This window comes from Mesoplodon bidens (assembly GCF_964165515.1).
Source record: "Mesoplodon bidens genome assembly, chromosome: 16".
Taxonomy (NCBI): domain Eukaryota; kingdom Metazoa; phylum Chordata; class Mammalia; order Artiodactyla; family Ziphiidae; genus Mesoplodon; species Mesoplodon bidens.
The window spans coordinates 40,525,676-40,542,697 of NC_138173.1; the positions used below are offsets into that span (position 1 = coordinate 40,525,676).

A 17,022-nucleotide genomic window follows, 5' to 3' on the forward strand; every position below is an offset into this window, starting at 1 on the left:
CCTGTAATTTATTTACTGTTTTCTCGTTCTAGTTTGTATTCACCATATTCAGCTTTCAATAGACTCAAAGCAGTGTGTCTTGATAGAAAGTGGTCCTTAGAGGCAGACAGCCAGGCAGTATAGCAATATGGAAAGAGCCCTGGATGACAAATGTAAAGGCCCACGTTTGAGGCCTGACTGTGCCACTTACTGGTTTAAAAATGATATTCAACGCCTCTTACAAGTCCCAGCTTCAGTCTTTTTGTCTGTTAAATATGAGTAAGAATCCTGCCCTAGGTCTAGGCATGGTCCACACATATAATGATTTCTTGACATTTCCTTCACTGCCGGATTGTCAGCTATACATGGGCAAGGTCTATATGTATCTTGTTTACTGCTCTATCTCCAGAATTTGGTCCATAGTGGGGTATGTACTATAGTCATTGGTTGGTTGATGAAGTGACAGGGAAAAGTTTAAAGCAATTATAGGCTGTTACTGTGATTCTTGTTATCTTTGATGTTCTTGTCCTGGCTCTGTAGAGAGTGGTAGTTTTTAGTTTGGGTTCTCATTTTCCACTCTCAATGACTGAGAAGGCACAAGACTCACAGCAGATCAACAGACCAACTACTGACCTTTGGTCATAAGTGAGGACCTTCGAAAGTTCATGATATTTCTCTGTAGATTCTTCCTTAGTCTCAGTACCTGGTACACAGACTAGAGGCATTTGACTTTCACTCAGGTTTGTTGTAGGTCCCTTGATGCATGGGTGCCAGCGATCATCAACAGGGAGATGACCCTCTCTGCTTATCAGCAGTAGCCGCTTTTCTTCTGATGTTTTTCTTCTTTGGTCTTTGATGTTTGAGTATTTTTAGTGGCAGATATAAGCTTCTCATAGTGCTGTACTAAATGCAGCTTCTGCCTGAGGGTGCACACGTGCCTGGGGAGGCTCTAGCTTGTCCAAGCGAGCTCTTATTTCAAAACCCCTCCTACAGGTGGGCTCTGAGGCCTGGCAGAAAGCAGGCCTTTGGCATCAGACAGGTATGCATTTGAAAGCTTCATGTAGCTGATTGTCTAGTAAGGAAGGGAAATGTTAAAGAAATAATTCCAAGTGTGAGGAACGTCTAGATATAGGGTAGGTATTAGCAGATGAGAAAACTGAGGCTGAGAGAGACAAAGAAGCTTTGCTCAAAATTTTTGAGACAGTAAGTGACACAGTCAGGCCTCCTTATTATAAAATAAAGATAACAGTCATATCTTCTACAAGGGATGTTGTGATGAATCAGTAAGGAAATATGTCTGAAAATATTGGGCACAGAATCTGGCCCAGAGTAAGTATTTGGTAAAGGTGAGTTTCCACTCACTGTCTTTCCCTTCATTTTCTTTTCCATAAATTAACCTGAATGAAAAGTGGCAGAATTAAACGTCAGTCCTGGAACGGCTCACCTGAAGTGCTTACTCTCAATTCATATTTATCTCTCAGATTGCTTGTTGTACCCACATTTCCTGTTAACACAAATTAGAGGGAGTAACATGACCTTCATTTGTTGACAGAGACACAAGTAGGCAGAATACAGTGATGAATCTCTCAGTTCAGGCAGGAATTGAATGTTGCCTGTGGGGTAAGCTAGCTCTGCCACCTGCATTGACTATACATCATCCCTGGAAATTAACCCGTCTTCACCATAGTCACTGAGATGGAAACAAGGGCCTGTCCATTGAACATCACCTTCAAATGGAAAGAATGAACGTTTAGCACAGTATATGCATCTACACCTATAATCACACTAACACAAGTGTTTTAAGGTATTGTGTTTCATGAGTCAGTTTGTGTATGTATTATTTGTTTCTTGATAAGAGTCAAACAGAAGCTAATAGTTTTCTAGGAAAATATAATGATTACGAAATTCAGGAGTCAATGTCCTGATTCACAACCACTTTTGCTCACTTTAGTACAAACTTATGCATCATCAGACATGTTGGTATAAGAAAACAATGATATGAGCCCTGATCTTTACAGGTACAACAGATGCAGTCCTTTTTAAATTTCAAAAGCATTATTATTCACTAAAATAGATCATTTTAATTCAAAGGAATGGTAGATATATGTATAAATAAGTTACATATCAACAACGTTTTGTTCTCTTTATTTAAGACATTAATACCAATTTAGTCTTTACTGTTGAATCTATTAATTCAAATAATATCTATCAGTAGGTATATGAGCTAAGCCATAAGCATGTATGTAAAATTTTATGTAAGATAATATGCTTGTATACATACACAGCAAAACCAATAATTACACATTTAGGTGTGGAAACTAATGATTAGTGCCTCTTCATAAAATTAATATATTTAGGTTCTACACTTATGTATTATTTCATAGTGTATCAATAAGAAGATCAGAAACCACCTCAGATATTTCAAGCAGGAAGGGATTTAATTTAGGGAATTCAAGTCTATGAAAGAAAGAGTTAATGCTTACCATTGTACTGTTCTCTCATCCTCTCTTGCTATGAGGTTGGGAACTTATGATGGTCCTGGCCAAAGGACTGTGGAGGAGAGTGAATTAATTTCCTAGGGCTAAAATAGTTAAGAGCTTGTATGCCTCTTCTAACCCTTACTGCCCCTGGGAGCAACCCTGGAAGCTATATAAGAAGATGGAAATAAAATGGTGGAAGAATCTGGTTGTCTGAATCACCAGATAGAAGAGAGCTCTCATCAACCTGTATTTGGATTTTGCATGAGCAAAAGTCAACATTTACTGGACTAACACAGAGAGATTTGAGAGTTTTGGCTGTCTGTTGAGGCAGCTAGGGTTGATTGCCTTACAAATAAAGGGATTTATAAAAGTATTGGAAGGCCTGGGAGAGGGAATATCAGAAATGCAGCTACTAGTATTCAGAAAATCTTGAAGCACAGGAACTACAGGAAACTTTCACCAAAGATTTCAGTTCTCCCCTGCGTCGAAATGAGTGATTTGTAGGAAGATGCTTGGAAGCTGTTGGCAAAAGCTCACATATGCTATCGATCAAGGCCCAAGTGACTATCCCCCTCAAAGGAGTAATAGTGGTTTCTATTTTTCTTTTGTCTGTGAATCTCACACGAATGAAGCTCATTGTTTTCATCTCATCTCATAACCCTGGTGGCATACGTTCCTGGAAATATAGTTCCCGGACTTCTAATCCCTATAATACCAGGGAGAGTGAAGAAGGAGAAAATGGTGTTGAGTTGCAAAAAACAATTTGGCATACATAAGTAGCCCAATTATTAGGGTGATGATATGTCTCAGTTTATCTGGAACAGTACCAACCTATTCCTGTTGACCCAGAGTAATTATTGATAGTGCCCGGTTTCAATCACAAAACTTTCCCAGTTTGGACACTAAAGTATATGGCCATCTTCCTATTATTAACATGGTAAAAATATTTCACTTGTTTCCTCTGCAGACACTAAAGATATACTAAGTGCTAATCATCGTGCTAAGCACTGGGGACATTGATAAACAAAGGCACACATGATCCTGACCTTCATGGAATTTAGAATCTGGTTTAGTGAATGATAAGGGTGTAAACAGGGCACTACTCTAAGGATGGAGCAGAGTAGACATATTTGAAAGAGGTTGAGGAATTAAACTGTACAGTCTTGATAACTAATCTGCATAGTGGTTAAAACCCTTAGACTCTTGAGTCAGACTATCTATATTTGAAAACCAAGTCCACCACTTATTAGCTATGTTAACTTGGGAAGTTACCAACTAATCTCCGCCTCAGTTGACTAATCTGTAAAGTGGGGTTAATAATACTTGTCGTGAAAATTAAATGAGATAACTTTTAAAGCTTATAAGAGTGCTTATCATACAGTAAACACTCAATAAATATTGTTATGATCACAATAACAAAGAAGAAGGAGGAGGAGGAGGAGAATGAGGAGGTTTTCTTTTGTAATGACCGAATACGAGAGAAATACCTAAGAAACTCACAGCTTTCTGACTTTGGTGTCTAGATGGATGGCTGTGTAACATAGTAAATGCAAAGAACCAGTTCTTAGTTTCCTGATCTTTTCTAATGTCTTTTTACTCTCTATTTCACTTTTTTCTGCTCTAACATTTGTTATTTCCTTCCTTATACTAACTTTGGGATTAATTTGTTCTTCTTCTTATAGTTCCTTAAGATATAAAGTTAGGTTCTTTATCTGAGACTTTTCTTGTTTCTTGAGGTAAACATTTATTGCTATGAACTTCCCCCTTAGAATGGCTTTTGTAGCATCCCATAAATTTTGGTATGTTGCATTTTCATTTTTATTTAACAAACCTTTAGCTAGACTCACCAAGAAAAAAAGAGAGCGCACTCAAATAAGTAAATGAAACGAAAGAGGAGATGTTACAACTAATACTACAGAAATACAAAGGATCATTACAGACTAATATGAACAATTATACACCAACAAATTGGAAACCTAGAAAAAATGGATAAAAATCGAAACGTACAACCTACCAAGACTAAATCATGATGAAATAGAAAATCTAAACAGATCAATTACTAGTAAGGAGATTGAATCTCTAATCAACCTGCAACAACCTAATCCCCCAACAAACAAAAGTCCAGGATCAGATGGCCTCACTGGTGAATTCTACCAAACATTCAAAGAAGAATTAATACCAATCCTTCTCAAAGTTTTCCAAAAAATAAAACAGGAGGGAACTCTTCCAAACTCATTTTATGAGGCCAACATTGCCCTGATAGCAAAACCAAAGATTTCATGAGAAAATTACAGGTTAATATCCCTGATGAACACAGATGCAAAAATCTTCAACAAAATATTCACAAACCAAATTCAACAATACACTAAAAGGATCATACAATATGATCAAGTGGATTTATTTCAGGGATGTAAGGATGGGTTAACATCCAGAAATCATTCCAGATGGTAGACCACATTAACAAACTGAAGGATAGAAGTCACATGAGCAATTCAATAGATACATAAAAAGCATTTAACAAAATTTAACATCTATTTGTGATAAAAAATTTCAACATGGCTTCCCTGGTGGCACAGTGGTTGAGAGTCCGCCTGCCGATGCAGAGGATACGGGTTCGTGCCCAAGTCCGGGAAGATCCCACATGCCATGGAGCGGCTGGGCCCATGAGCCATGGCCGCTGAGCCTGCGCATCCAGAGCCTGTGCTCTGCAACGGTAGAGGCCACAACAGTGACAGGCCCACATAACGCAAAAAAAAAAAAAAAAAAAAAAAAAAATTCAACAGAAGGGATATAAAGGGAACATACTTCAACATAATAAAGGCCAAAGATCAGGTACAAGACAAGGATGTTCACTCTCATCACTTCTATTGAAAATTTTATTTTTATTGGAAGCCACAGCCACAGCAGACAAGAAAAACAAACAAACAAACAAACAAACAAAAATGATATCCAGATTGAAAAGGAAGAAGTAAAACTGTCACTATTTGCAGATGACATGATATTATATGTGGAAACCCTAAAGAATCCTTCCCAAAACAAACCTGTTAGAACTAATAAACAAATTTAATAAAGTTGTGGAATACAAAATCAATACTCAAAAATCTGTTGCATTTTTATACACTAATAATGAACTATCAGAAAGAAAAGTTAAGAAAACAGTTCCATTTACAATTGCATCAAGAAGAATAAAGTACCTAGGAATAAATTTAACCAATGAAATGAAAGACCTGTATATCAAAAATTACAAGACAGTAATGAAAGAAATTGAACAAGACACAAGTAAATGGAAAGATATTCCACGCTCAAGAATTGGAATTAATATTGTTAAAATGTCCATACTACCCAAAGCAATCTACAGATTCAATGCAATCCCTATCAAACTTCCAATGGCATTTTTCACAGAAATAGAACAAACAATTCTAAAATTTGTATGAAACCACAAAAAGACCCCAAATAGCCAAAGCAATCTTAAGAAAGAACAAAGTTGATGGCATCATGAGCCCTGATTTCAAACTATATTACAAAGCTATAATAATCAAAACAGTTTGGTTTTGGCTTAAAAACAGGCACATAGATCAATGGAACAGAATAGAGAGCTCAGAAATAAACCCTCACACATAGGGTCAATTAATTTATGACAGAAGTGCCAAGAATATACAATGGAGAAAGGACAGTTTCTTTAATAGGAAAACTGGACAGCCAAATGAAAAAGAATAAAACTGGACCACTATCTTACACTTACATACACAGAAATTGCTTGAAGTGGATTATTAAAGACTTGAATATAAGCTCTGAAACCATAAAACTCCTAGAAGAAAACATAAGTGGTAAGCTTCTTGATGTATGTCTTGACAATGATTTTTGGAATCTGACATCAAAAGCAAAAATAAACAAGTGGGACTATACCAAACTAAAAAGCTTCTGCACAGAAAAGGAAACCATCAACAAAATGAAAAGGCAGCCTACTGAATGGGTGAAAATATTTGTAAATCGTATATCTGATAGGGGGCTAATATCCAAAATATATAAAGCACTCATACAGCTCAATAGCAAAAAAGCAAACAATCCAATTAAAAAATGGGCAGAAGGTCCGAATAGATATTTTCTGTGAAGAAGACATACAGATTGCCAACAGGTACATGAAAAGATACTCTACACTGTTAATCATCAAGGACATACAAATCAAAACTCCAATGAGGTATCACCTCACACCTATTAGAATGGCTATTATCAAAAAGACTAGAAATGACAAGTGTTGGCAAGGATGTGGAGAAGAGGAAACCCTCATGCACTGCTGTGGGAATGTAAATTGGTACAAACCACTATGGAAAATGGTATGGAAGTTCTGCAAAAAATTAAAACTAGAACTGCCATATGATCCAGCAGTTCCACTTCTGGGTATTTATCCAAAGACAATGAAAACACTAACTTGAAAATATATATGCACCCCCATGTCCATCACAGCTTTATTTACAATTGCCAATATATGGAAACAACCTAAGTGTTCACTGATGTATGAATAAATAAAGAAACTGTCACACACACACACACACACACACACACACACACACACACACACAGTGGAATACTATCCAGTCATAAAATGGAATAAAATCTTGCTATTTGCAGCAACATGGATGGACCTTGAGGGCATTATGCTAAGTGAAATAAGTCAGACAAAGAAAGATAAATACCATAACCTCTCTTATATGTGGAATATAAAAATAAATAAATAAATGAACAAGCTCTTAAAAATAGTAAATGCAGGGGAAGCTGATTTATGTGGGGGAAATAATGCATACAGTTTGGATAAATTACTGAAAGTGTAAATACAGGAAAAGCCAATTTATGTGGGGGGAAATAATACATTCAGTTTGATTATGTTGAGTTTGAGGGACCTGTGGGGTATCCAAATAACAGTGTTTAATAGGCAGCTGAATATCTAAATCTGGGGCTCAGGTAGAGTTTTGAATTGAAATCTAGATTTGTGAATTTTTAGGATCTTAGATAGTGGTTGGAACCAGGGAAATATGGGAGATCAAATAGAGTATTCAGAATGAGAAAAGAAAGGGCCACTACTTGGTATCTAGGGTAGGCCAATATTTGAAGGTCAGAGGATAAAGGCCCTTGAAAAAGACAAGAAGGAATACAGCCAGATATGTAGAAGAGAACCAGCGAGAGGTGTGAAGGAAGAGCAGCGTGGGCAACAGTGTTAAGTGCCAAGCACAACTCAAGAAGATAAGAACAGAAATGAGTTCCATAAATCCAGAAAGTGGGGGCTATTGGTGATTTTAGAAAAAATAAATTCAATGGAGTAGGGAAAGTGGAAGTCTGATCACAAAGAGTAGAGGTGAGAATGAGAAGAGGATGTGGAGGTAATGATGCATTAATCTTTGCTTCAGGTCACTTGATTTTGAAGAAAAGAAAGGGTCAGCTGGTGGCTGGGGCCTCTTTGAAAACAGGGCCTATGGGGTCATTTGGTCCCAGAGCTACACAAAGGATTTGCAGACCAGGAAATGTTTTAAATTACATGACCTTCAAAGTTCTTTCCATCTCAAAGTGTTTATTATTCCGTGATTCTCTACTTAATAAGTTCCCAGGTTCAGCTTTTATTTTCACAAGGTGATACCTGTAGACAAAGCATAAAATCTGTCTTATCCTAACAGATTTAAGTTAGAATTTAATTTGATCTTATGAGTCTTTTGGGATATATATCTTAGAGTTCAAACAAGTATCCATACCTAGTATATTTATGAACAGAGTTCTCAATTTTTTAGTATCACATTATTTAATTCACAGATTTAAGTTAGAATTTAATTTGATCTTATGAGTCTTTTGGGATATATATCTTAGAGTTCAAACAAGTATCCATACCTAGTATATTTATGAATAGAGTTCTCAATTTTTTAGTATCACATTATTTAATTCCTTTACAATCTACTCTTTGTTTCCTCTTTTCAACCAGTTGCTTATGCTTATTTTGCAGTTTATCTTATTGACCATTATTTTTCATGCCCATGTTTCCAGTTTTTTGAAAGAATAATTATTAAATCATTAGGTCATAACATTGAATGAGGTTTACTGAATGATAATTCTTTTCAAAGACTTTAACATTTCCCCCCAGAGCCTTAGTTGGTTTATTGACTAAAGTAAAGCAGTTAGTTTGCTACTAGTGGAATAAGGTAGACTAAGCATCTGGAAATATTCTACCAGGAGGAGCCAATGGCCTTGTTTTTTAAAGGTCCCAGGTCTCCCGTCACTCACCTCCAGTCTTGCTAGGGCATAAGAGAATCAGAATTTATGGCTGCGTCATTATTCAGGACTGCTGCCTTTTATCTGAGATCTTCTGTTTGGAAAGTCTCTTCAAATGTTTTCTTAGCCTCAAGGGAAAAGTTTTTCCCAGAGATACCTCAGTTTTGATCAAGAGCATTCAGAAATCCCCTTTTAGTTTTTTCTCTACCAATTAAGTTCCTCTTAAACTCATAAACATGGTTCTACTCTTTTACTAGAAAGCTCAGGTTAGCTAGAAGAGTCAAAGTTGCTCATATGGACAGACCCTAGGGAGCTAGGAAAAGGTTATTTTCCTCCAGAGAGTTCAAGACATATAATTTAATTTTCCTCTGGTTTTGACCAAGCTCATATGTTTGCTGACTTTATATATAACATAGCCTATCCATTTCAGTTAGGGATTGGTCTCTGTTGTTCCCATTTAATTAGAAATTTCCAAATTGTTGCTATCATTTTCTTTTCATGCAGGTGTATAATGCCTTTTTATAATTATGGTTCATGCAGGTGTATAATGCCTTTTTATAATTATGGTATTAAAATATTCTATTTCTTTAACTCGAAACAACATTAGTTGAAAGATGCATCTTTTGCTGTAAGAGATTTTCATGAGGAAAAAAAAACCTTCTCAGTGAATGTTTACCTTGATCATAATTCTAATTCCCAAAACTTAAATGTTAAAAAATATGCTCTTGTAATTGAAGAGTTATGGTATTAATGATCATTTCACTTGACTGAGCCTTTCCATTTGTGGGATTCATCATTACTTACTACTATTCATCCATCTATTCTTCATGCATCTATTCGACCCACAGTTATTGAGAGCAATGGTTAAGTCTTAAGCTCTGGCTAGGCAATGGACAATGAATACTACCTTGGGAAAGTTAGCTTTTTGAATTTGTAAAGCAAGTGATTTATCATATGTCTTAAGCTATTGTATTTCTTAAAAGTGTATTCAACACTTTTCTCTCAATATTTTAAAATCCAACTTAAGAAAAATGGAAATTATATGGTGGAAAAATGGAAATTATATCATTCTAGAAACTAGAATGAAACTAGAATGTCCAGTCACAAAACAGAGCCAATTATAATTATTGGAAATAAAAATGTATAGTCATTCAGATTTTTTCTTTAAAAACTCTCAACAGAAGATACTCAATAGTCAATAGTCAACAGTCAAAGAGAGAATGCTGTCAGAGGGAGACTTTATGAATTGGAACACGTAAATTAGAAAATTACCAAATTGCATGAAAGAAAGAAAATTAGAATTGAAAATATTAAAGATTTTGAAATATAACAAATACGCCCAGTAGGAGAGAACAGAGAGAAAATTGCTGAATATTTTCTAGAAATAAGTCAAGACATGAGTATTCATATTCACAAAAATTCAAAGAATGCCAAGCAATATTACATTTTAGAAACTTCTTATGTTTGCATTATAATGAAGCTAAAGAACATCAAGGGCAAAATGTTTGCTTTTTTGAATGGGGAGATGTGAGATTATTCTGAAGTTTTCCTTGTTACTAGAGGTATATTCTTGCATTGTCTTATGATAAAGCTTTCTTCTATATTTAGTTGTTTGCTTGCCGTCATGTAGTCATTGTACTGTCCTCCAGCTCATTTTACTTTGCTGCTGTTCTTTGCTGTTTATTGGACAACCCAAAAACTATATTTATTAAGAAACTTTCAACAGGTAATAAATAAGAATAGTCTATGGAATAAAGGATTGGCTTTAAAGCAGCACATAATCATACTAGAATAACAATAGCTTATATTTATAGAATGTTTACTATTTATGGGACACTTTTGTAAGATTTTTCTCATATAATCTTCACAATATCCACATGAGGCTAGTACTACTGTATCATCTTCATTTTCCAGATGAGGACCCTGAGGCATAGTTAGAGAAGCTGAGTCACTTGCCCACGGTCATGCAGCTTTAGCTAGTATGGTCAGTGGTGCAACCTGGATTTTAACAAAGTCAGTCTAATTCTAAGCCCAGATTCTTTTATGGAAAATATGAGCCTTTAGGAAAACTACAGGCTGTCTTTCTCAGCAGCCTTTCTCCTGTGGGCTTGTATTCTAGAACGTTGACATTGATGGAATTCTGATCCCTAGACAAGTGATTGGTTGTTTTATAATAGTTCATTTTTTCAGATCCACTTGTGGCCAAGATCATCCAGGCTACATAGTCATAAGTACTGTCCTAGCCGGTCCAGTTACCCCTATGATATGTATTTCTGGGGAACCCTTTAGGCTCGTGAGGCATACAAATTACTTGCCTTTTGTTGAGCCCTAAGAATTTTCTGTTACCAGAACTTGAAAGCCTTCCCAAGCTGCCCAGTAGATTCTAACACAGAGACGTTTCCTCTCTACTCTCTTATCTTTCTCTTGAAAGCAGATGCTGGTTCTGCTTCTGAGTTTTATAAGGTTTGGATGAGAAGACAAGTTGAGTTTTCCATTCAGGTTGCAAGGGAGGGATCCACAGAAGACCCGCAAGGCAAGGAATCATTAATGAGTCAAAGAATGGACTGGTCTTATAGTTTACAGGTCTGACTTTGATTCCCTGTTCTGCAAGCTAAAAGCTCTATGATTGTGGACACCTCAATGAAATTCTCTTATCTTAGCTATTGTATCAGTAAAATTAATATAATCATAGGCCCCAAGTTTTTGGAAGGATCAACTGAGAAAAATAATGTTAAAATCTTTGGAACCACCTCAGAGCACTGTATGCGGTTTAGTTGTTATTAACCTGAAGTTTTTGTTTTAGATGAATATAATTGGTCTGCAATTCTTTGACTTTACTTCCTAGGACTCTACCCACTATATATACTTATACACACCTATATACTCCTCTTGAAGCCTGAAAGCCTTGGCTTCTTCTTCAGCAGTAACCAGCTTTGCTGCACTTTGAGGCCCCATCGCTAGATTCCCACTGTTGGGTTACCTCTCTTTCATATCCCTGGTGGCCTGGGCTACATAACTCAATCTGCAGTCATCTACATACTTTGCCAAGTGAATGTGATGACTAAAGTATTTGGTAAGGACCTGAGATAAGCCTGGATACATATTGACAACTTCTGCTTGGGAGGGGCCTTTAAAATTGCACTGTTCTTTACTATGCCAAACCAAGTGGGGGGAAAATAATTCTCATTGTTAGAGGGGACATTCATGGAGCATCTACCTTAAATCTTATCACTCTGTGAGATACTATTATGTTATTTTGTTGATGATCATTATCACTGTTATCTAGGATATATGCACCTGTCTTTATTACTCAGACTTTGGAAGGAATTTTGGTATGTGTTGTGCAATATTGAATTTATAATGTTAGAGACAGAATTACATTTTGGATTTAACTGTCCTGGCATCTTTTTCTTTAATTCTCCTAATTCATTTTTATTCTGTGATATCCAAAGCCATCCTTTGAAATGTTAGCAGGAAGAGGATTGAGGATTAAGAAGGACAGATAGTGAAATCACAGAACATAATTCAAAATACACCAAAGGATTCCAATGAAATTATAGCCAATAATATCCTTAATACATAAAGCATTCAAACAAAGCAATAAGAAAGAAGTCCTGGGACTGCAATAAATAAATGAGCAAAGGACCACAATATATAATTTGCAAAAAAGGTTAAAGTGTTAAATCTCAGTAGCAATCAAATACATGTAATTCAAGATAATGAAATAACATTTTTTTGCTTTTTAAGTTAGTGATTTTACAAAAAGAATACTGGTAAGAGCACAACAAAAAGGCATTTTTATACCCTGTTTATAGGAATATAACCTGATACCAACTGTTTGGACAGCAATTCAGCAGTATATATCATAGAGGTAAAATTACCCTTTGACTAATTCTACTTCTCATAATCTATCCTCAAAAAAATTCAAATTCCTGAAAAAGCTTTATGTTCAAAGATAGTCATTACAATATTATGTATAATATTAAAGTTGGAAATAAATGAAAAGTATAACAAGTGAAGAACAGTTAACTTATGCTTCATCCTTATAATGAAATATTTTGAAATAGAAATAGCAATTTAGAGAGACTATGAAATAACACGGATAAACATCCAGGTTGTAATGTAAAATGAAAAATGTACACGTGTAATGGATCAACCTAAAGCAGTTTAAAAGCATTGTGAAAGAATTGAAGGAAAATACCAAAATGTTAACAAAGATTATCTCTTGTTAATAGAGCTGCGACTATTTTTTCCCACATTTTCCAAACGTTCCATGATTAATGTAATTTCTTCTATTTTAAGAGAAAAAGGAAACTTATTTTTTAGAAGAGAAAAAATACAATCAAAACAATTTCTATGGTGCTGGGGAAAGGATATCCGCAAACGTGGTTTGAATGGGAAGGCTTGTGAATTTTTTCTCTAGCAACTGAGCATTTATGATCATTTCATGGGATTAATTTAAAATCCATTTTGAATAGCCAGCAAAGACAAGTTCTCCTAAGTTTACACTTAAAACTGTGAAGAAGATAGCGAGAGAGAAAAGTTTCATCATAGCTTAGATCCTAAACTAAGCTAAGCAGCTTTTGATGCTTATGCAAAGTACATTTGTTGCCTTCTAAATATTTGTCCTATTTGAAAAATTCCAGCTCTGATTTCTTAGACCAAATTGCAGTTCAGCCAAATGTAGCTGCTTCTACCCTATAGGAGTTGGTTATGACCGTATCTCTCCCTTTCTTAGAACCCCTAGGAACAAACAATAAAAAGTAATAAAAACAAAATATTTATTAAAATGTAAATAGCATGGCTGGATCCCTGACATGTGATGCCAGCAACCTCGCTGGCAGCCCGGGAGGACCTCATGCGCACAGGGGTCCGACTTATCTGGTCGCAGAGCAGCGCAGCCTGGAAGGTGACAGGCTCTGAAGGGAGCCTTTTGTTACCTGACCTCTGTGGCAGGTTGCTGGTTCATTCTCCTGCATGGAATAGTTGAAACTTGTCTTTCAACTAAATAGAGTACATGGGAGCAGAGATGCTTTTTTTTCGGCAACCTAAGTATATTAGAAAAAAAAAACCACTACAAAATAGCAAGAAAACATGAAATATACTTTATGAAAAAGCAAAAAAGAAAACCAGAGCAAAGCTTATTCAGCCTTGGTCATTAAAAAGCACACTTCTGCTCCCAATCCTGTCTCCTACCCCCACCAGAGTTTGTTTGTGCAAAGAGTTTCTTCTGTAGAACACCAGACGCACCCCAAGTGTACTGAAGTCTATAACAGCTGGTTCTAGAAACAGAGGGGCTTCTCTTGAGAGAGACAGAATCTTCTATTTCATTGGGAGTTTTACACAACAGTTTTCCGTGTGGCTTAATTTTTGGCATCCAACTGTTTTGACAGAAGCTGTGTAGTGTTTTTTCAGCCAGATCTTTGAGAACTAGTGTCTTCCCACGATGCCCCTGGCAGCTGATGAAAGCAGGCCCACCCTGCAGAAATGCCACAGGTACTGCCTGGGATAAAATGACACACGAAGGCCTCTGAGAACTTGCTTGCCTCCTGACTCATATTTTATTTTCCATAAAGAGGCTGTTTTCAAAACTGACAGTGTCTGTAGCCTGATAATGGAAGGTAATGATTAGCATACCAAAATGGGAGTCATCATGGGGCTATTTGACACTGTCCTTAGAAAAATCCTTTACTTGCTCAAAAGCCAAAGCAAAGAACTAGTTCTAAATGACAAATGTGTATAAATTTTCAAAGTGGATTGTGATTTCTCAGGCAGCCAGAGCAGAGTTATGCTTCACAGTCTAAGGTGATCTAATTCTTGAAATAGACTTCATTCTGGGCCATGGCATGTATTTTCTAGATGGGAGGAGAAATTGTTATTGCTTATAATAAAGAACAGGCTGTTTTTCTTCCTTGGGAACCTCAGGGGGATGAAGCAAGTTTTAATACTATAAAGAAGTGGGCTGCGAAATACTGGGATAAGTCTTGTTTATTTAACATTTAATGCCTGTAGTCTGTTAGGTGCTGGAGAGATTCACTTTGGTGCTGTTATTTAATGCTGGAACAGTAAAATAGTCTGACTTAGATTAGGCAGTTGACTCAAAGTAATCCAGCTTCAAGGCTCAAAAATGACTAAATCGACATGGTTATCACACAGAACACTTGAACGTATGTGTGGCTGGGTGCTGCAGTAGTGAGCCATCCTCCCTCCTTAGGTCCTTGTGAAGTCCAGGCCTTGAGGAAGTGGCCTGACATCTCTATTTTTTTAAAAACCTCTTTAATGCCAGTTGTCATTTGAAGAATTTAAAGACAAAATTACTTGCCCAGAATGATTTGATACTTTGTACCATTGATTCCCCAGTATGCAAAAATAGATTTAAGCAACATGGTAGTGAGTCAGGCCAAGGAGAACTGGGAAGCTGGATCGATAGCCCAGTAGATCCTGAAATACTATGTTGATTTATGCTTGGACATTTTAGACTGTCTGCTTATACAAATGTGTACAAATGTACCTTCAACTTGCAGCCAGTGTGGGCCTAGTGCCGACAGAATAGCTCCTCTCCTGGACTGGGTTCCTCGCTTTTCAGTTTTGTGACTGGCTGAGCACATATTTTTCTTATCGGAGTCTTGTGAGTGTGTATCGATGATAGCATGTTATTGTCTTCATCAGATGCCTGTGCTGCTTCCCTCAGGACTAATCCCCATGTGAGTCAGCCCCAGCCCACCAGGCTCACTGAAGGGCCCCCATACAGGCTTCAACCATGGGCTTTGGGATCAGAAGGGCCTGGGTTCAAGTCCTGCTTCTGCCATTATTGTATATGTGACCACGAGTGAGTTGCTTCCTTCACCTCCCTGAGCCTCAGTTTCCTGATCTGTAAAATAGGAAAAATAATACCTACATCCTTGTGTACCTGTGAGGATCAGTTGAGAAAAATTAAAGGAACTAAAGCACATAAAGTGCTTATCAGACTGCCTTAGCACATCGTAGGCACTCAATAAATGCTAGCTTTCTTTTCACTTTTTACTTTACCTCATTAGCAAACATCTCTATTCTCTAGTTAGCGTTCTCCTGTCCACATCAGGGTGAGCATGACACCATGGAAGTCTGCCTGGTTTGTATTTCAGGTGTACAATGTGGTAATTTGATGTTTGTATAGAATACACTGCATACAGAGTTATTATAAAATATTGACTATACCCCCTGTGCTGTACATTACAGCCTCGTAACTTATTTACTTCTTCACACGTTGACCTGGTCGGCTCTGAGGTCTAGGCTGTGGCCCTGGCTTTGGATCCCAGTCAGTCCTGTGCACAACATCTCTTTACAGTCCAGGGTGGGAGCCTCCTAGCCACCGCACACTGGCAGCCTCACACAGCCAGCTGCTCGGGCCCCCGCAGATCAGTCCCTGGGCACTTGCTCCCCGTGTGCACAGGCTCTGTACTGGCCTTCTAGAGACCACAGCACACACCTTCCAAGGCCTCAGAGAGCCAGGCCAGATGGGCACCTGCATTTCTGGATTCTTGGAGTCTCTGTTTGACAAATTCCAGCATTCTTTCTACTTGGTCCAGACACTTTCCTCCTCATCTCCTCCATGTCATATCTGATTTTTCCTTATCATAGCGGGTGGATGCAGGGTCTTCGGAGTGAGCGTGGCTTGCTGACAGCTGCCCCAACCAGGGTGGTGTTGGCAGAAGGGGCTGGGAGGCACAGAGTAGTGTGTCCCCATCTTGAGTTTGTGGCAGTGCTGTTTATGGTCAGCAGTGTTTATTTAAGGAATTATTTATCTACTGGGGGAAAAAAAAGACGTTCTTTATTCTATATAAAAAGAAACAGGGGTTACCCTCTGGTTTTCATCTTTTGAAATGGGACTTGAGAATGTCTATATCATATCTATATCACTATAGCCTAGTCATTTCCTTTCTGGATTTTCTTAATTCTCGATTCGTTTTCTTTCTTCTCTTCTTTTATTCTTTTGTTCCTTCATTCATTCATCTGTTCATCCATCCATTCAAGCAGGTGAGAGATCAGGCCCTGCTAAATTATAATAGAAGGTGACGACTTTTCTCAGAGCGCCATGTGCAGCGTATAGTGGGGGAATAGGGATGGTGGTGGCTTAAAGCCTGCAGCTCACAATGTGATCTGTATAATTTCTGTGCTTTCTGCAAGCAACAGGCTGGTGGCGTTTGATTTGTTGTTATGCCTTGTGTCTGCCTTTGTACTGCTTCTTTCCTTCCCCACACTTTCCATTTATCTCAATCCTTGTTTTTCTGAGGAAGGTTGCACTGGAAACTTGAGGGGTTAGAAGGTGGGG

At 37.3% G+C, this 17,022-nt stretch overlaps 1 protein-coding gene across 3 annotated transcripts in view; it reads left to right on the forward strand.

The window, feature by feature from the left end:
• Positions 1 to 17,022, forward strand: part of CPQ (carboxypeptidase Q) — a 513,729-nt gene that overhangs the window by 352,803 nt on the left and 143,904 nt on the right. The window lies entirely within an intron of this gene.